The sequence below is a fragment of the Dendrobates tinctorius genome, unplaced genomic scaffold, assembly GCF_039654945.1.
Source record: "Dendrobates tinctorius isolate UK_male_01 unplaced genomic scaffold, ASM3965494v1 ptg000003l, whole genome shotgun sequence".
In the NCBI taxonomy this organism is placed as follows: Eukaryota; Metazoa; Chordata; class Amphibia; order Anura; family Dendrobatidae; genus Dendrobates; species Dendrobates tinctorius.
Window position 1 is genome coordinate 82,036,196 of NW_027361671.1, and position 22,468 is coordinate 82,058,663.

The 22,468-nt window shown below is 42.3% G+C and overlaps 1 protein-coding gene across 1 annotated transcript in view; it reads left to right on the forward strand.

Moving 5' to 3' along the window:
* The window catches only part of CHSY3 (chondroitin sulfate synthase 3), a 498,666-nt gene that overhangs the window by 123,842 nt on the left and 352,356 nt on the right, over positions 1–22,468 (forward strand). The gene's annotated exons all lie outside the window — the stretch shown is intronic.

A 22,468-nucleotide genomic window follows, 5' to 3' on the forward strand; every position in this document is an offset into this window, starting at 1 on the left:
ACCGGGGGGAAAACCCAACAGCAGACTCACTAAACTTGTAGTAACACCAGCGGCCACCGGGGGCAAAAACTAATATTAACCCCCGATGGCCTGAAAGGAAAAAAGTTTAAATATGAGAAGCCCACACTGACACAGATCCAGAAATAGATTGTGACAACAGAACATTAATGGTGCGCTCCTGAATGCGCGCCTTCCACCTGCCTCAGGGAATGAGACATGTGGTGCGCCACAAGCCACAGATGCCTGCCTCAGGGGCTGCATGCGGCCCGCGGGCAGCGTGTTTGAGACCTCTGGCCTATACTAAGAAGAGGCCTTCAATATCAAAATCCTGAACATCCATTAATTGTGGTCCTTGGACTCTCCTACCACCAATACCTAGAATATGAAAGCTGTGGTAGGTGAGCTGTGCACACATTAGATGTCAAATGGATGACAGAGATGCCCATTTTGATCTACTGTAATTTATGTCTCCCACATCTTCCCCCAACACAGGTGATGGAGGAAAGAAGAATCACGCATGTTAGATTTCCTTTTTCTAATTAAGCTGAAAGCTGAGATAATTTACAGCATAAGATAAGACTTCTTTGGCCAATTCTGAGTCTCCACTCCCGAGCATGATTTAAATGGGGGATTTATGGTGGAATAACGGTCAGCTAATACTTATCTAAAGTGTAAGGGCAGCTTAAAACTCACAAACCTTTTCATCACCATCCAGAAATATTAATATTGAAAATCTTTAAAACAATATTCTATGGAAATTGCCATCAAAATCCATGGTAATTATTGAGTAAAATATCTGAATAGTATTAAAAGGGATTTGGGTGCTCTAAGGTAAAGGGGTTATGGACTTCTATGTTAATAGAAGCGAGTCTTCCATCCTAGACTTATATATCGGTCAATAAGAGGAATTGATACAATAAACATCTCTCACTTTGCATCTCATTGATTTTGAGGAGACTTTTTTATGGCCTCTGGAGTGATGCTGCAGCAAGAGTGAAAACTGTGCAATTTTCCTAGTTCTTTGTGATCAGCTCATTGTAAGGAAAAACTTCTACAAATAAAAACACATTTCCAATCCTGACTATCCCTTTAAGTGCGATTATTCTGATCACCTTAGTATTTTTCATTAGACACCAACGTCATACTAATTATTACACATTAAGGGGCTTTTAGTCATTATACATCAGACATAATTTAATTTCCACCTTATTACAGCAGCATGTTACAAGCCTTGATTTAGGATGTAGGGAAAGTCAGTACTTGGTGTACTTTGGAGTCTCGATGACAATCTGTGTGTGGCTGGAGGCATAAACAAAGTTCTCTGCGCAACAGATGTGGACAAAGGAGAGCAAGTAATTAAAAGATTACAACTGACAGATCAGACACATAAATGACATGCAGCTCCTACCTCTCCTGGCTGTCCACAATTGTTTAATCAATATATGTGTCTAGCAAGCAGTTTTAAGGCATTTATTTGGAAGAGTAACAAAAGAATTTCCTGCTTTTCTTAGGCATGTGAGCACATAGTCACCTATTTTGTATACATTAAAGGGGCTGTCCAATGCAAGGACAACCTCATCTTCATCAAAATGTTTGGCCCCCATAAAATAATAAATCTTATACTCCTCTCTTGTGCTGTGCCGTTCCAATGGTGTTGACACTCGCAGTCCGGGGGATCTCGTTTGGTTGTTGCGACACATGATGCCATCACTCGCAGTCCGGGGATCTCGTTTGGTTGTTGTGACACATGATGCCAATCAGCGCTGGCGTCACCGTCCTCGCATCCTGTCGATAGCGCTGGCGTCACCGTCCTCGCATCCTGTCAAACTGAGCATGAAGAGGAAGTCCGAGATCAGCTGCAGCTCTCACTTCCTCTTCGTGTTGGACTTTTCCTAAGGCAGGGACAGTGGTGTCAGCACTGATTGGGCGCTGGCATCACGTGTCACAACACCCACATTAGAGCTCCGGGACCACAAGTACTGCCCGCATTACCGGCGCCAGCACAGGAGGTGCTTATAGTCTTTATTATTGTATCGGGGCCAAGCGAGGGGAATAACAAGAAGTTGTCCAAGTAGTGGACAACTTCTTTAATGTAAAGGCTAATCTGCCCTCAATGTCTTCATTTATGCCGATTTTAGTCTTATAAAGAAAACCTCTGGGCACAATATAAAAAAAAACCATTGCATTCTTTGCCATATCGAGAATCTTTTATTATTTACCAGGCACAACTCCATACGTTTTGGTACTTAGGCGCCTTCTCAATAGGTCAGTCTTATTCAAGTGACAGAGGCTGAGTCGCACTATGTGGCATACTCACTACAAAATGTATAATGCTGTGCCTAGCATCATAATGGCAGGTCAGTTTTAGCATTTAGTTAACCTAGTAAAAAAGCCAAGCAAAAAAAAAGTGTGGGATTGCACTTTTTTTGCAATTCCACCTCACTTGGATTTTTTTTCCCATTTTCTAGTGCAAGACATGGTAAAACCAATGGTGTCGTTCAAAAGTACAACTCATCTCACAAAAAATAAGCCCTCACACGGCCATATTGATGGAAAAATAAAAAGTTATGGCTCTGGGAAGAAGGGAAGTGAAAAACAAAAACGTAAAACCGAAAAAAAATGCTCTGGTCATGAAGGGGTTAAAGCCTTACATCACCAAGCACAATGGTAAGCTTGCAAATGTAGTGTCACTTAGCACTCTATTGCTAGACTCTTGAGCAATGGATACAGTCATGGCCAAAAGTATTGACACCCCTGCAATTCTGTCAGATACTCAGTTTCTTCCTGAAAATGATTGCAAACACAAATTCTTTGGTATTATTATCTTCATTTAATTTGTCTTTAAATGAAAAAACACAAAAAGAATTGTCCTAAAGCCAAATTGGATATAATTCCACACTAAACATAAAAAGAGGGTGGACAAAAGTATTGGCACTGTTCGAAAAATCATGTGATGCTTCTCTAATTTGTGTAATTAACAGCACCTATAACTTACCTGTGGCACCTAACAGGTGTTGGCAATAACTAAATCACACTTGCAGCCAGTTGGCATGGATTAAAGTTGACTCAACCTCTGTCCTGTGTCCTTGTGTGTACCACATTGAGCATGGAGAAAAGAAAGAAGACCAAAGAACTGTCTGAGGACTTGAGAAACCAAATTGCATGAGCAATCTCAAGGCTACAAGTCCATCTCCAAAGACCTGAATGTTCCTGTGTCTACCGTGCGCAGTGTCATCAAGAAGTTTAAAGCCCATGGCACTGTGGCTAACCTCCCTAGATGTGGCCGGAAAAGAAAAATTGACAAGAGATTTCAACGCAAGATTGTGCGGATGTTGGATAAAGAACCTCGACTAACATCCAAACAAGTTCAAGCTGCCCTGCAGTCCGAGGGTACAACGGTGTCAACCCGTACTATCCGTCGGCATCTGAATGAAAAGGGACTGTATGGTAGGAGACCCAGGAAGACTCCACTTCTTACCCCGAGACATAAAAAAGCCAGGCTGGAGTTTGTCAAAACTTACCTGAAAAAGCCTAAAACATTTTGGAAGAATGTTCTCTGGTCAGATGAGACAAAAGTAGAGCTTTTAGGGCAAAAGCATCAACATAGAGTTTACAGGAGAAAAAAGAGGCATTCAATGAAAAGTACACGGTCCCTGATGTTTTGGGGTTGCTTTGCTGCCTCTGGCACTGGACTGCTTGACCGTGTGCATGGCATTATGAAGTCAGAAGACTACCAACAAATTTTGCAGCATAATTTAGGGCCCAGTGTGTGAAAGCTGGGTCTACCTCAGAGGTCATGGGTCTTCCAGCAGGACAATAACCCAAAACACACTTCAAAAAGCACTAGAAAATGGTTTGAGAGAAAGCACTGGAGACTTCTAAGGTGGTCACCAATGAGTCCAGACCTGAATCCCATAGAACACCTGTGGAGAGATCTAAAAATGGCAGTTTGGAGAAGGCACCCTTCAAATATCAGGGACCTGGAGTAGTTTGCCAAAGAAGAATGGTCTAAAATTCCAGCAGAGCATTGTAAGAAACTCATTGATGGTTACCGGAAGCGGTTGGTCGCAGTTATTTTGGCTAAAGGTTGTGCAACCAAGTATTAGGCTGAGGATGCCAATACTTTTGTCCGGCCCATTTTTGGAGTTTTGTGTGAAATGATCAATGTTTTGCTTTTTGCTTCATTCTCTTTTGTGTTTTTTCATTTAAGACAAATTAAATGAAGATAATAATACCAAAGAATTTGTGTTTGCAATCATTTTCAGGAAGAAACTGAATATTATCTGACAGAATTGCAGGGGTGTGAATACTTTTGGCCATGACAGTATATGTTCAGTAGATTAATAAATCACACTTCTTTATCTGTCAGTCTGGGTTTTGGCAAATGAAGGGAGAACTTTACCTGCCTAACTGCATTGTGCCAACTGTAAAGTTTGGTGGAGGCTATTGGGAGTTTGATAAGACTATTTCGATGTTTTACAGGGATTGTCCTAAGTCGCTGTATTTCAGCATATTAAGACTATTAGGTCAAGTGCTTCCAACTTTGTGGGAACAATTTGGGGGAGGCTCTTCCCTGTTCCAGCATAAATGTGCCTCAGTGCACAAACTTAGGTTCTCAAAGACATAACTGGGTGAGATTGGTGGAAGACCTTAACTGGCTAAACAAATCCCTGACCTCAACCTTATCCAGCCGATTTATGGTGAATCAGAACAGAGATGGTCTGATATTATTGTCTGACCTTATAAATGGTCTTCTTGAAGATTGTCAAAAATTCTCACATACATATTCCAAATTTTGGTAAAAAATTTCCCCTGGAGAATAGAATGTTTTAGCTCCAAAGGGAGAATCAACTCCTTATTAATACCTATGGATTTACAATGGGATTGTCATAAAAGTTCCTGTAGGTGTAATGTGCAGCTGCCCCCAAAACATTTGTCCATATGCTCTTTATTGTTTTCCTGAAAAATTCCGTGAAAGTGGTGTGTACCAATATAGATATATAGTAATTTATAAGGTGACCCCATCTATGTCCACAAATCATAGAGGTCCAACATGTTCACCTTTCTTGGTTGCACCTGTGGTCAGGCCACCTTCCAAACATGAAGTGGAAATAATGCATCTTTTTGTACTATTTTACATATTCGTAGCAATATACTGCTAAAATCTGAGGATTGTTATTAATGGTAGCACTGGACAGCATCATCTTTATGACTCTAGGTGCAACTTGTTTGTTCCTTAGTGTCTTTCCTCTAAGAGCAGAAACATGGGAAGTGACAGGTACAAGCTTAAGGAAAAAGTGATGTTACTGTCAGCAGCCATCAACAAAGAAACACAAATTAAAAGGCAGTAGAAAAAAGGAATATATGAATGAACATGCTTTTTTTTCAGGTCACATTGGGATTTCCTACAAATGGCTGAGGTCTTGCAGTATTAAGAGAGTAAAATAGAGAAACAGACCATAGACATTTGGATGGCCATAAAGCACTCCGAACACTTGGCATACACCTGCTTACATATGGCTCCTAAGCATCAAAGTATGTTTATGGGGCCCGGAGGAGATGGGGCTGGAGGAGAACTTCTTTTCATTTGGAGCGCTTTTGTATATACAGCACTCTATAGTATTTACACTTCTCGATTAATGGAGCACAATATAAATCATTGTTGGAGCAATTTTAATACTTATGCTTGATCAACAACATTTAAAATTGTTGAACAGAATAGGGTGAGTAAATGGATCTGTCACCAAATTTCACAATACAAATATTAACAAATAGATCTTAGATTTGATGAGACTGTTGCACTTACTATGAAAATCCACATCAGAATGGCTCCATAAATTTTTTCCCTGATAAGCACTACAGGTAGAGCTAAACTCAATAGTTGCTCATTTTAATTCATTGTAATGTGTCTTTTGTTCAGCCATTCGTACATGGATCTTCAGTAACAGTACAACAGCTTCATCAGGTATAAGAGCTATACAATAACCAATAATGTATTCAGATTGTATTGTGGAATTTGGTGACAGATCCACTTTAGTCCTGTTAAATTTATTGTAGACGTGTACATTAACCCCTTAATTCCAACATGTTGGATATACCTATCATGGAGCGTTTCAGCAAGTGTAAAACAGACCGTTCAACACACATGGAAGTGTTAAGCAGAAATTAACTATCAAATTAGTACAGTTAACATCGTAAAAAGATAAAAAATGAAATGCCAGAACTGCAGTTTTTGGGTCACAAAAAGTATGGTAACAATAAAACCGGTAGCTGGCCATGCAAAAAAAACAAGCCCTATAATAGCTCCACAGATGGAAAAATTTAAATGGTTATGGTTCACAGAAAATGGCAACAAAAACCAAGATTTTATAAATAAACTTTTTTACCATTTTTGTGAATATATATACACTGCTCAAAAAAGTAAAGGGAACACTTAAACAACAGAATCTAGCTCCAAGTAAATCAAACTTCTGTGAAATCAAACTGTCCACTTAGGAAGCAACACTGATTGACAATCAATTTCACATGCTGTTGTGCAAATGGAATGGACAACAGATGGAATTTATTGGCACTTATCAAGACACCCTCAATAAAGGAGTGGTTTTGCACGTGGGGACCACAGACCACATCTCAGTACCAATGCTTTCTGGCTGCTGTTTTGGTCACTTTTGAATGTTGGTTGTGCTTTCACACTCGTGGTAGCATGAGACGGACTCTACAATCCACACAAGTGGCTCAGGTAGTGCAGCTCATCCAGGATGACACATCAATGCGAGCTGTGGCAAGAAGGTTTGCTGTGTCTGTCAGCGTAGTGTCCAGAGGCTGGAGGCCCTACTAGGAGACAGGCCAGTACACCAGGTGACGTGGACGGGGCTGTAGGAGAGCAACAACCCAGCAGCAGGACCACTACCTCCGCCTTTGTGCAAGGAGGAACACTGCCAGAGCCCTGCAAAATGACCTCCAGCAGGCAAAAAATGTGCATGTGTCTGCACAAATGGTTAGAATCGAACTCCATGAGGATGGTCTGAGGGCCCGACATCCACAGATGGGGGTTGTGCTCACAGCCCAACACCATGCAGGACGCTTGGCATTTGCCACAGAACACCAGGATTGGCAAATTCACTACTGGCACCCTATGCTCTTCACAGATGAAAGCAGGTTCACACTGAGCACTTGTGACAGATGTGACAGAGTCTGGAGGTGCCCATGGAGAGCGATCTGCTGCCTGCAACATCCTTCAGCATGACCGGTTTGGCAGTGGGTCATTAATGGTGTGGGGTGGCATTTCTTTGGAGGACCGCACAGCCCTCCATGTGCTCGCCAGAGGTAGCCTGACTGCCATTAGGTACCGAGATGAGATCCTCAGACCCCTGGTGAGACCATATGCTGGTGCGGTTGGCCCTGGGTTCCTCCTAATGCAGGACAATGCCAGACCTCATGTGGCTGGAGTGTGTCAACAGTTCCTGCAAGATGAAGGCATTGAAGCTATGAACTGGCCTGCCCGTTCCCCAGACCTGAATCCGATTGAGCACATCTGGGACATCATGTCTCGCTCCATCAACCAACGTCACGTTGCACCACAGACTATCCAGGAGTTGACGGATGTTTTAGTCCTTGTCTGGGAGGAGATATCTCAGGAGACCATCTCCCACCTCATCAGGATCATGCCCAGGCGTTGTACAGTAGGGAAGTCAAACAGGCACGTAGAGGCCACACACAATACTGAGCATCTTTTCCTTGTCATGAGGTATTTCCACTGAAGTTGGATCAGCCTGTAATTTGATTTTCTACTTTGATTTTGGTATCATTCCAAATCCACACCTCCATGAGATATATATACAGCTCTGGCAAAAATTAAGAGACCACCACATCAAAACCCTGTCATGGACAGCCCATTCTTCAGACCTGAACCCCACTGAAAACCTCTGGCATGTATTCAAGGGGATAATGGATAGTCACAAGCTATCAAACAAAGAACTGCTTAAATTTTTGCACCAGAAGCAGTGCAAAAGACTGGTGGCAAGCATGCCAAGATGCATGAAAGCTGTGATTAAAAATCATGGTTATTCCACAAAATATTGATTTCTGAACTCTTCCTGAGTTAAAACATTAGTATTGTTTTTAAATGATTATGAACTTGTTTTCTTTGCATTATTTGAGGCCTGAAAGTACTGTTTTTTTTTAATTTTGACTATGTCTCCTTTTCAGAAAAAACCCCAAAGTATATTGCTTGGAAATTGGAGACATGTTGTCAGAAGTTTGTAGACTAAAAGAACAATTTACATTTTATTCAAAAATATATAAAGAGAAAAATCAGACAAACTGAACATTTGGAAGTGGTCTCTTAATTTTTGCCAGAGCTGTATATCTATCTAAACAAGTTTGGCATCTCCATAATTGTATTCGCATGGAAAAACAAGTTTCCAGGTTAATTTTACCATACAATGAAAACAAAATCCAAACGAGTATGGCAGAATTGCATTTTCTTAAATGGAAAGCATGAGCTCATGATGAAGCCACATTTCTAGTGGCGATACGTGTAGGACATCGCTTTCTCTATCAGTGAATTCTTTACGACCAGGTTACCTTAGCAGGTCTTGTTTCTTAAATTAGCATACACATGCATTGTAATTAATCAGTTGTACTGGTAGTATGTACATTTATGACCTATGGTTTATATATTATGTTGTTTTCTCATATTCACTATTAGGATATTAATGGTTTGGTTATTATGACCATTAGGGCTATATGATTTTAACCATATATTCAACTCATGTGTTCTATATTTATTTGCATACTGTACATTATGTCTATCAGGTGATTTTTATACACACTCACCTTATGTGATATATCGTCTATCTTCACATTGCATTAATCTGACGTATATTCTTGCTTTTTGACTAATCTTTGTTGTTAGTGTCACATTATAATTGAACACTATTCGTCTTTATTGCCGTTGCTTTGCATATCCACCACTAAGCACTCTATTCACGTGTTTTTACCAATTTTAGGTTATTGGTAAACCATGTGATTGTTTGATAGGACAGAATTAAACTCTGTTATGTATTTATGCGATCAACAGCCATTTGACTTTTTAAGTGTTTTTAATGTTTTTGGTTTCATGTGCAATAAACATTATTATTTTAGGTGATCCCTTTTGAATATTTCTTTTCATGTTTTTCAATACTGAAACTCATTACGCAAAAAAACAAGCATTCAAAAGATTATATCAATGGAAAAATAAAAAAAAGTTATGTCTCCTGGAAGAAAGGAAGGAAAAAAACAAAAGCAAAAAAAAAAAAAAATCATCCGGTGTTTAAGGTGTTGATCTGATTAATTCTCATCTCCCGTATAGCAGATGCAGGGCAACGATATGTTGATCAGGACTGTATACTGTATATACAAACAAGCTGCTTACTGCACCAAGTATGCATTAACATTTTGTAGCACACTAAGGTACGCTAAGGTACACTAGAATACCAGGCCGAGTCAGTCTGACGATCCTCCGCTGACCCAAGCTCCAGCACAAGACTCACCTAGAGTACCTCTCATGAAGTTCAGCAGAGGAGAGCTCTCCTTGCAGATCATTAGCCGCTGAGGTTTGTAACATTTGGGGAGAGTTAACAAAACACTTATCAGTCCTTATTCATGGGGTGATCTTAAAGAACAACTGTAATTTCAAGTACCTCTTCAGAATAAGGAGTCCTATGTGTGCACATGAGGAGTAACACTGTTTCTGGCCATTATGTGACTCATATTCCACATCCGCATCAGTTTTCCACTCTCTAATCTCTATCTGTAATTTACAATACATCGTTTACTGGGGGTGGACATGAGTAGTTGTAATTTCTTCCATAGTAAGAACAACACAGACCTGCTCTCCATTCGCTTTTTATCTCCCAGAGAAAAGCTGCAGTACTATGGAGGACATTATGCAGCAGAGCTGAGCTGTGTTGATCTGAATCAATCTCCGAGTGAGATAACACTTGTTACAGAGCTCTGCACGATGGTTTTCTGTCTGCCTGTGTACATTTGTTTCCTTGCTGAACCTCCCTTTAAACACTATAGAGGATAATGGGCGTGTTACGTGATACCTGCAGTCCTTCTCCTCTGAGCAAAACAGACTTGAGCAGCTTTTTCACTGTGGATGGTGAGTTCAGAAGACAGAAAGGAGTGGGAGAAGTGTCCGATAAGTGGGGAAGGAAGCTGATTTCTCTGATAAGAAACATTATAAAGTTTATGATCACCTATACTATTGATTTATGCAAATTTTGTGGCTAGCACAGTTCCATTTTAATGTGTGCAGAGCTGGAGTCCTGGGTTCAAATTCCACCAAGGAGAACATTTGCAAGGAGTTTGTATATTCTCCCCGTGTTTGCGTGGGTTTCCTCTGGGTACTTCGGTTTCCTCCCACATACAAAGACATAAGGGTAAGAAAGTTAGATTGTGAGCCCCACAGGGGACAGTAATTATGATGTCTGTAAAGCACTGCGGAATATGATGACTTTATATACGCAAGTAAAATAACTAATAGTTTATTATTACCGATAGCACCCATCTCTTGCCTTGCTGAAGCATGGGTGGAAGAATTGTTGTTTTTGTGATTATTGATTTTTTTTTATTCTTCCCTAATAGGATCCTAATAGGAAATAATATTTCATATGTCTTATTTTCTTGAAACAGCACTCCAGCAAGATAGCAGCTGGGAAATAACCACATATTTTTGATCATGGCAATTCAGTAATGCGGTAGAACTGACAAAGGTCAGTGAAGATGGCCTCAATTAGCGGTGGACAGGAGACAACTTTGTTATCCGGGCTCTGCTCTGTAAATGACATACAGTAGCGCTCTAAAATCATCACTTTTAACCTTGCACATTTTGTGTCAGTCTGTCTTCCATGACAGCCTGCTTTCACTAATAAAATAAGACCGAGATGAGATACATCAGAAGTGCTGCGAGGGACAGCTAGGTCTATTCTCTCTTTGTTTTATAGGACGGAGTTCGGAGATGGCAATACTTTTGGAGGTGACTTTGAGAAACTGTCATTCATGAGTTCAGACGGGGTCACCAGGGAGAGACGTGTGTGATGTTGTGTGATGTACTGTTACTTACTGATTTTGCTTGGTAGCACAGCGAGACTCTTCTGTGACTTCGATATTTTTCCAGCTATTCTTGGCTCCTTCAATGTAAACTGGCGTGATGCCAGTCTGAATGATGTGAGTCTGGGTTAAGCCAGGGGTAACTATAAAAACAAAAAGGGAGGATTTGTAAGCCAGCGTAATGCAAGCACAATTCAGAATTGGGTACAGTTGTCTTGATTTTTAGACTTAACTGATGCAATGGAGTGTGCATGACTCTGAACAAGACTTTTGTGTATAGTCTTTAGAAGCAAATGGTCTTTGGTCTGATCTTTTTCTTTACTAAAGTTTATTTTATCTAGATCAAACATATGCCTGGGTAGACCAGATGGCTGCAAATGGGCCAAAATATTGGTGTATTCTTATACAATGTCATACAAAATACAATGCATATATAATATTGAATTTGACTTTTTAAAACTCTCTAGAATGAATATACCATGGTGGTATATTTGACCCCAAAATATTGGCAATAATGACAAGATAGAATAAACCTTAAGAGGTTTATCGTCTTGTTTACTTGAGTTTTCCTTCTTTTAAGTTTAGTGTTCTTTCAGTAGTGAATGTAACGTCCGTCTGCAAGTCTGGGCTGCAGTAAGACAGCACCCCGAGCAACTCCGATACCCTTTACCCTTATACAGGGATCTGGATTTACAGCAGAGCCCAGGAGGCGCTGTCTGAATATGAGCAGCGGCCAGAGCAGGACGGTCTCCAGAGAGGGGTTAAAAAACGGGACCAAAAGCGTAGTTGGGAATCCGAGTCTTAACCAGGCGGACAGCAGAGGTACAAAAAATGGCAGGCAATAGCAGGGTCAGAAATTCAGGCTGAGGTCAGAGTCAAACAATAGTCAATCACACAGTAGCACATAGGGGAACCAAGAATATATCCGGCGGCTTGCAAGACCAGTCCCAAAGTATTTGAGGGATCAGGTCATCCCTCACAGGCTCCCGGACTGCTGATGTCACCAGGACCGCCCCCAGGAGCAGGCCAGATGGCAAAGCACAAACCGCTCCACGACCGACTGAGGAGCGGAGCCTGCATCCGTCAGATGCCTGCACAGGAGCCCCTTTTCTGTCGCCGCCATCACTCGGGGCCGAACCATGGCGCCTCCCAATGGCTGAGGTAGGAACAGCAGCCCCCGAGTATGATGGCGAAGTGATAGTCCAGCGCCTCTTAGTGGCTGAGGCCGGGACAGCAGGCCCCGAGTCCGAGGGTAACGTGACAGTACCCCCCTCTAAGAGGGGCCTCAGGATCCTCAAAACCCGGTTTGTCAGGATGAAGGAGATGAAATCTCCTAATTAATGCCTTGGCATGGATGTTCCTTGCGGGGACCCAGGACCTCTCCTCCTGGCCGTAGCCCTTCCAGTGTACAAGATACTGTATGGAGCCTCTCACAAGGTGGGAGTCAAGGATACCCTGGACTTCATAATCCAAGCACCCTCCGACCGAAACAGGAGGAGTAGGGGACTGGACAGGGTGAATCGGGGAGCGATACAGCTTGAGGAGAGACTTGTGGAACACATTGGGCAACTTAAAAGACTGTGGAAGTTTTAAACGGAAAGCTACTGGGTTAACTACCTCTATAATTTCATACGGACCAATAAATCTGGGACCCAGTTTGGCAGACGGCACTTTAAGTTTGATGTTTTTGGTAGAGAGCCAAACCTTGTCTCCAACTCCCCTTAGATCGTCGCCTGTTCGCAGCCGAAGCCTGTCTAATCTGGGCCCCTTTCAAGTTCGAGTTTACTTCAGACCAAATCATTTTTAAGCGATGTATATTTTCCTCTACCCCGGGGAGCTCCGACATCCTGGCCGAGAACGAACCAAACCGCGGATGCAGTCCATGGTTGCAGAAAAATGGGGTAGTCTAAGTGGAATCCTGGTAACGATTATTTAGGGCAAACTCAGCTAGTGGCAGATGTTCCACCCAATCAGACTGATGTTCTGACACATAACAGCGGAGGTATTGCTCCAGTGTCTGGTTGGTACATTCAGTTTGACCATTGGTTTTGGGGTGGTAGGCAGAGGAGAAGGACAGCTCAATCCCAATGCGTTTGCAGAACGCTCTCCAGAATTTTGAGATGAACTGGGTACCTCTGTGGGACACAATATTCACTGGAGCACCGTGCAGACGTACAACATGCACAATGAAGAGTTTACTCAGGGTTTCTGAGTTAGGTAGCCCAGACAGGGGGACAAAATGACACTGTTTGCTGAACCTGTCCACCACCACCCAGATACACGTTTTCCCATCTGTGGGCGGCAGGTCCGTAATGAAGTCCATGGAGTTGTGGGTCCATGGACTCTCAGGGGTGGGCAAGGACTGGAGCCAGCCGGCAGGGCGATTATGGGAGGACTTGGCGCAGGCACAGACTTCACACGCTAACATATAATCTTTACAGTCCTTAACCACCGTCGGCCACCAAAAGTTCCTAGTTACCAGTCGGGTGGTATTATTGAGACCAAGATGGCCTGCCAGAACAGAGTCATGCGACTCTTTAAGAACTTGCATGTGAAACGTGGCCGGGACGAACAATTTTTTGGGGGGCGTAGTGTCAGGAGCCTGTTCTGGGGAGCTATGGATCTCCTCCAGAAGGTCCAGAGATACTGCTGACACAACGATTCCATTGGCCAATATCGGGACTGGCTCACAGTCCTCGGCTTGTGAGGGGCAAAAACTGCGAGAGAGGGCATCGGCCCTCACATTTTTAGTACCAGGGCGAAAGGTGATTAAAAAATCAAACCTAGAGAAGAACAAGGCCCACCTTGCTTGTCTAGGATTTAATCTTTTAGCTGACTCCAGGTAGGTCAGATTCTTGTGGTCGGTAATTACCATGATCTTATGTTTTGCGCCTTCGAGGAAGTGGCTCCATTCCTCGAAGGCCCATTTGATTGCCAATAATTCCCGATTACCTATGTCATAGTTTTTCTCAGTGACAGAGAATTTTCGGGAAAAAAAAGCACATGGGCGAAGCCGAGTGAGGGATGCAGTGCCTTGCGACAGCACTGCTCCCACTCCGACCTCAGAAGCATCCACTTCTACAATAAATGGGCGGTACAGATCAGGCTGAACCAAACTGGGTTGGCCACAAAGCACTCTTTTAGCGTAGCAAAAGCCTGAATTGCCTCAGGGTTCCAATTGGCCACGTCTGCCCCTTTTAGGGTCAAATCCGTGAGTGGTTTGGCAATTTCGGAGAAACCCCTGATAAATTTACGGTAGTAGTTTGCAAACCCTAAAAATCGCTGCAGCGCTTTTAGCGATTTGGGTTTCACCCAAGCTTTGATAGGTTGGATCTTGGCAGGATCCATACGAAAGCCTTTGCCTGAAACCATGTACCTTAAAAACTGTTCCTCCTCAGCAAAAAAACCCCCACATTTCTCCAGTTTAGCAAACAAGGAGTGTTCTCGCAGTCTCTGCAGTACAGAACAGACGTGTTGAGTGTGTGCCACAGGGTCAGCAGAGTAAATCAAAATGTCATCTAAATACACGACGACATACACCCCACAAATGTCTCTGAAAATATCATTTACAAAGTGCTGGAACACAGCAGGTGCGTTACTGAGTCCAAACGGCATTACAAGGTACTCAAAATGGCCTAGAGGGGTATTAAAGGCTGTTTTCCACTCATCCCCATCTCTTATGCGGACTAGATTGTATGCCCCCCGGAGGTCAAGTTTAGTAAACCAACGGGCTCCCATTAGCTGATTAAAAAGATCAGGGATGAGTTGAAGCGGATACTGGTTCTTTATAGTGATTGCGTTCAACTCCCGATAATCAAAGCAGGGTCTGAGGCCACCATTTTTCTTTTCTACAAAGAAGAACCCGGCTCCAACTGGTGAAATGGATGGTCTAATAAACCCTTTTTTTAAGCTGCTATATACTCATTCATGGCCTGACGTTTTGGACCAGAGAGATTAAATATTCTCCCTTTTGGGAGAAGGGCATCTGGAATCAGGTCTATAGGGCAATCATATTCTCTGTGAGGGGGTAGCTTCTCAGAATCTACAATAGAAAAAACATCTTCATAGTCTCTGAAAGCAAACGGTATGAGGGGGTTTTTAACTTTAACTTGGTTTACTGCTAGTGATATGCAGTTATCCTGACAGTGCAAACTCCAGCGTACAACATCGTCTAGGTGCCAGTCGATGACTGGATTGTGCTGGCGTAGCCATGGCATTCCCAAAATGACTGCAGCAGATAAATTATCCATCACAAAAAATGACAAACTCGGTTTGCAACGCTCCCACAGACATAGTGATTTTGTCAGTAACAAATTTAACCCCCTCCTGGACAATGGATGTGCCATTAATAGCCGTAGTTTTTATAGGGGCATTAAGTCTTAATAGGGGTACACCGAGACGTTTAGCAGCCAAAGAATCCATAAAATTTCCTTCAGATCCACAATCCACATACGCCTTCAAACACTGAGATTTCTGACCAAAAGAAAGAGAAATAGGTAATAAAACTTTAGCCGCATCTGCGGGCAATACCTGAGCCCCTGGGCAACCATGGCCAGAGCTGCCCAGAGGCCAACGTCCCAGGAGCATGGATCTCTGACGTTCAACTTTCTCCCTGAAGACTCCAGACTGCAGCATGCTTGTGCAGGAGAATGAGAGTGATCTTCCAGGCTGTGCAATGCAACAGGTGTTCAGGCCAACAATTAGCTCAGTCAGAAGAAGGGAAAATATATTGTGTATATGTTGGATATATACACAAGAAGCAGTTAATTTTAGGGCCGGATATAATGTAACGTCCGTCTGCAAGTCTGGGCTGCAGTAAGACAGCACCCCGAGCAACTCCGATACCCTTTACAGGGATCTGGATTTACAGCAGAGCACAGGAGGCGCTGTCTGAATATGAGCAGCGGCCAGAGCAGGACGGTCGCCAGAGAGGGGTTAAAAAACGGGACCAAAAGCGTAGTCGGGAATCCGAGTCTTAACCAGGCGGACAGCAGAGGTACAAAAAGCGGCAGGCAATAGCAGAGTCAAATTCAGGCCAAGGTCAGAGTCATAAACCAGGAGGCCGGCAGAGGTACAGAATCGTTAGGCAGTAGCAGAGTCAGAATATCCAGGCCAAGGTCAAACTGGGAGAATAACAGAAGTACAAAATCGTCAGGCAATAGAGGGGTCAGAAATCCAGGCTGAGGTCAGAGTCAAACAATAGTCAATCACACAGTAGCACATAGGGGAACCAAGAATATATCCGGCGGCTTGCAAGACCAGTCCCAAAGTATTTGAGGGATCAGGTCATCCCTCACAGGCTCCCGGACTGCTGATGTCACCAGGACCGCCCCCAGGAGCAGGCCAGATGGCAAAGCACCAACCGCTCCACGACCAACTGAGGAGCGGAGCCTGCGTCCGTCAGATGCCTGCACAGGAGCCCCTTCTCTGTCGCTGCCATCACTCGGGGCTGAACCATGGCACCTCCCAATGGCCGAGGTAGGAACAGCAGGCCCCGAGTATGACGGCGAAGTGACAGTCCGGCGCCTCTTAGTGGCCGAGGCCGGGACAGCAGGCCCCGAGTCCGAGGGTAACGTGACAGTGAAATAATGTGACCAAAATGGTTTCCCAATCTTCCTAAATTAAGCAGAAGTCATGTGATGACCAATAATTGTAGAGGGACACCATGCATTGACAGCTAGCTCTCTCTCTGTTTCTCTTTGCACATGAAGCCTCAGCTCGGCAGGACATTCAATATATATATATATATATATATATATATATATTGGCCCTAGTTAGTGTAGGGTTCTAAATTAAAGCAGAAAAACCACAAAAGTTACCCATTGTAGAAATTGCACCTTTACAATGAATTCATCTATGAATTTTGTAACTTCCAGGCCAGGCTTTTTTTCTGGAGAATTGCAAATCTGCCAGTCTAGTACCTATACATTGTGTCCCCTTACAGTGTAGAGCCCCCATCTATTGTAGCTCTCCCATACATTGTGCCCAGCTGTGCTTCTGGCTATAAGCACCCGCAAATGAATTCCCGTCTCTCCATTACAATAATGCCAAACATGTGCTGCTTACAATGGTTTAGGCACAGTGGGGCTTAAGAGGAGGGGGCATTTGGATTTAAGAGCTCATAATTCACTGGATACATAATATTTTTCGATTGCTTCCAGTATAAGGCTGGATCACATTCTTGTATTCTATGCTGATCACTTACGTTGGGGTTTCCGTGTAAATTCCGCAAAAATGCAATTCAGGTAAAATCCCCAACAGAAACACCCACGATAATGAGGCAAATGGAGACACTTTGTACTCAGTTTGGCCTCTGCTCCTGTGGTAGCCATCTTTCTAGGCATGGACAGATCTGTAGCAATAGTAGGAGTCACTGTTGAGAGTTCTATTCAACTGTCAACAGTGGAAGTAGGCGGTGGCTGATGGGAGTATTCATCGGTTGCCACCTGCACTATAAATAATACATTTTTTTAAAAATGACGTGATTTCCCCTGTATTTTTGATAACCAGCCAGGCAAAACTGACAACTGCTAGCTGCAACACTCATCTGTCAGCTTCAGCAAAGCTGGTTATCAAGAATACAGGGGTCCCCGTACCTATTTTTTTAAATTTAAATAAATAACTTAAAAGAAATGCATGGGGTGCCACCCAATTTTTGACAAGCAGCCAAGCTAAAGCTGAAAACTGGGGGCAATAACCATGGCCCCATACCAGCCTGAGAATACCAGCCCCCAACTGTCAGCTTTAGCTTGGCTGATTGTCAGAAATGGGGGTGACCCCACAACATTTTTTATTTATTTAAATATAAAAAAACAAATTAAGGACCCCTTTATTCTTGCTAACCAGCCTTGCTATATCTGACAGCCGAGGTTCGCAGCCCGCATCTGTCAGTTTTGCCTGGCTGGTTATCAAAAATACAGGGGAACCCACGTCAATTTTTTTAAAATTAATTATAGCGCAATTGATGGGTCAACTGATGCTATTTTTCCTGGTGTCTGCCTTTAATTTTAATAGTTTTGGCAGCTTTTTGGTTCAGTTGAAGACGTTGTCTATGTGTTTGGTTTTGCCTCCCATTGAAGTCAATGGAGTTCAAGTATGTTAGTCTAACTGTTCGGCAAACATGTTGAGCGAACATCGGGACATTTGCTGAGCCGAACCTTGAAAGGTTTGCTCATCTCTAAATATGACAACCAATTCATGCATAAAGAAGCAGGTCCTCATACACTTTACAACCAAAAAAAAGTTAGACCCCTAAAAAATAAATTTTATTAATGCGTTATAAATTACTAGGACTCATAGGTATAAAATATATACTTAACAAACACTCTCAGAGTTTTTTAGAATCCAGTAGGGTTGATCTCCTATGCCATAAAGGGATGATAGACCTATCAAATCCCTAGTTGTCCATTTTTCCTCACACTACCTGGCACCCTAATATTTTGGGAATTGGTGCCCCTGCTCAACGTCAATGTCCCTAATCACCCTAGTAGATACCCTATAAGAGTCTAAACATACACAGACAGTGAAGAAATGAAAGTATATTAAAATATCTCTGCCAAAGAATATTATATGACAGGCCCAATTACACACCATGTATGGAACAGTCACCGTATCAATACTTCAAATTCAGATTGTGTTGTGAGGAGTATTATCTAAAACCCTTTGGTTCAATCCCCAGGGAATAAAGATAAATAACAGGTAAACTTGGTAAAAGGCAGACTGTGTACCCTACGTGGACCTGTGAGCTAGATTAAACACCACACATGGAGTTGTAACAATATCAATAGTTCAGGTTCAGACCCTACCAAGAGATACATCTTCTCTCCATCCCTCTTGTTCAGTCTTCAAGGGATAAAAGACAGATCCAAGGGGACTAGTCAAAAAATTTACCATATATCATATGCAGAGCTAGAAATTTAACAATCTTTTAGATTCAGAAAGAATAGAAGTTGTTGCTCCAGGTGTCCTCAGAAACAACTTTTCTAATTCCTAGGGAGGAGTACACAAGCAGCCTTAAGTGACTAGTTTAGGCAGATTATTCACCATATATAGCTATATCATATTCTTAGTGTCTCTGATTCAAAACAAAAGACAAAATTGTGGCTCCAAGGTATCTCATTCTTCCTAGTCCAGTCCCCAGGGCACACAGAGACAATAAAGCTTTGGCAGCTATCTTCATTTTTTTCAATGTTAGCATTAATAAGACCAACTCTGTATAGCAAAATCAAAGTTATAGTCTGCTTGTCCCAAATCAGACAAATGCACCTGGCTCTGTAACAATATAGAGTCATACAAAAGAACAATCGACACTTATTGTTAGTAGTCCCGACGCATTTACCCTGTGTATTTCAGGGTTCATCAGGGGGGCTGGTGGGACACCCTAATCTCTCTACACCCGGCCAGAAAAAGTACTGTGTGTAAAGTCTGGTACAGATGCCGCAAACTTAAGGTGGTTAGGGCAATGCAATCTGGGTAAGAGAGGTAGAAAAAAATATCCACCTACCCAACGCTATTCTCATTTTTCAAAATAGCCCGCAGACAAGAGGTGAAGCATTGCTCCACATTACCACATCGTCGTAAATGTCTCTGTCATACTGCTGCGCGAGTGACTTAATTGGAATGCACAATGCGCTCCACGAAGTGCTCAATAATGTCGAATGGGCGGAGATGACATCAGTGGAGCCCATCATGCGAATAGTGTACCCTTTATCCTCAAATACATCATATATACAGTAGAATAGGGAGAAAAACACCAAATCAAACACTGTACCAGACCAAAAGAAAAACTAAGTTAGTATCTATATATACACATGACTGTGTCTTCGTATATCATAACCTAATTTCAGGGGATACCTTCTAATTACCCCAGAACAAAAAAAAAAGAGTAGTCCAAAAAAAATTAAAAATCACCATAATAGGTTCAATCAGTACAGATAACGTGGCTATATAAAGCCTATACACATAAAGAAGGCTGGTCCTATATGGCCCTAGTATCATACGTCAGATTCAGATAAAGCTCAAGAAGCTTAACTGTTCATTCACTCCTTTCAGATTCATTGATTTCATCCAATATATCCAACAGGAATTTTCTTATTCCAATCCCCCTTCCTGTTTGATGGTTGTATGACCTCATTCACAAGGAACGAGATACATCTGACATCTCCCACATGTTTTAGATTCACATGCCTGGCGAGTGGTGTATCCCTGCCATTCCTCACGTCCCAAGGTGTTCGCTAATGCATACTTGTAATTCGCGTTTGGTTTTACCGACGTAATCCTTTGGGCACGTGCATGTGCAGAGAGATACAGCACTCCTGAGGTCCAGTAATTGGCAAAGCTTTTCATATTATATGTTCTATTCTTTGCAGCACTCGTAAAAGTTTTTAACGGTTAAATACGCTGACAAAAGGTACAATGGGCACATTTAAAAGAACCCAAAGATCTATTCTGTTACCAGTTACTTACTTTCTTGGGTTAAATGAAGTGGATATGGACAACATAGTCTTTGTTTGACATACCTCTCCTATATGTGATAGAGGGATTATGGGGGATTAAGTCAGATGTCTGGGTCAGCCCTTAGGATGCCCCAAAATTTCATTAGGACATCCAATCACTCTATACCACTGGTTATCAAAATTCCCTATTAATCTTCTTAGGGACTCACAGTCATATTTTACCCTGGGAAAGAGTAAGGATGATTTATCAACTCCCCTGGCATGTTGTTATGCTGCCTCAGTAATTCCCCCATTGAATATATTGGCTGGAATCAATGAATCCGAAAGGGCTGAATGAACAGTTAAGCTTCTCGAGCTTTATCTGAATCTGACATATGATTCTAGGGCCACATAGGACCAGCCTTCTTTGTGTGTATAGGCTTTGTATAGACACTCTATTTGTATTGATTGAACCTATTATGGTGATTTTTAATATTGTTTTTTTTAACTATTTTTTTTTCTTTGTTCCAGGGTAATTGGAAGGTATCCCCTGAAATCAAGGTTTATGATATAATAAGACATTAATTTATATATTGATACTTGCAATAGTTTATCTTTTGGTTTGATACAGTGTTTGAGTGTGCGTTTTTCTCCCTCATCTACTGTACATATGATGTATTTGAAGTTAATGGGTACACTATTTTGAATGATTTGTGATATTACATTTGTATAGGTTGCTTACGAGGAATGCACGATGCGCTCCACTGATGTCATCTCCGCCCATTCGACATTAAGTACTTTGTGGAGCACATTGTGCATTCCACTTTCTTAATTTCCGCTTGCGTGGCACTGTGGAACCTCCTATGGAGTGCATCATGCATTTCAATGACGTCCCTTCCACTGGTGTGGCGAAGTCAGACACGTCTCACTGACATAATTTCCGCCGGTGCGGTAATGTGGAGTGGCGCTTTACCTTTTGTCTGTGGGCTATTTTGAAAAATGAGCATACCATTGGATACATGGCTATTTTTTGATCTCTCTGACCTGGAAGGCATTGCCCTAACCACCTTAAGTTGGCCAGGTAGTATGGCAAGCACTCTTGCCTAGAGAGTTCCGAGGTGCTGGTGAAGTGGGATGCCAATCCCCGTAGTAGAGAAATGTTCAGTCATCGCACACTCTTGATAGATGCTTGTGAAAATTTTATTGTATAGATGCAGCAAAAAACACAATTCAGGTGCAGGGATAGAGGAAATGGTGAGGCTACAAGAACATAACGTTACGACCCTCACAGGGTCTTATTCCTATCATCACTGTTGGCAAGGTTCACTGAACGGTATATAGGATATTCTGATTGCATAGGACACCTGGGTCCAGGGGAGGTCCAGCGCACCTGCGCCTTGGATTATAGGCTGCAAAGTCGCTTCACCATTTCCTCTATCCCTGCACCTGAATTGTGTTTTTTACTGCATCTATACAATAAAATTTTCACATGCATCTATCAAGAGTGTGCGGTGATTGAACATTTCTCACCTTAAGCTGGCGGCATCTGTACCAAACTTTGCACACAGCACTTTTTATGGTCATGTGGAAAGAGATTGGGGTCTCCCACCTGTCCCTTGATGAACTCTGAACAATGCAGAGGGAAATGTGTCGGAACAACTAACGATAAGTGTCGATTGTTCATTTGTATGACTCTATATTGTTAGAGAGCCAGCTACATTTGTCTGATTTGCTATATAGAGTTAGTCTTATTAATGCTAACATTGAAAAAAAATGTAGATAACTGCCAAAGCTTTATTGTCTCTGTGTCCCCTGGGGATTGGACTAGGAAGAATGAGATACCTTGGAGCCACAATTTTGTCTTTTGTCTTGAATCAGAGATTTTAAGAATAGGTAGGGTGAGGAAAAAAGACAATTAGGGATTTGATAGATCT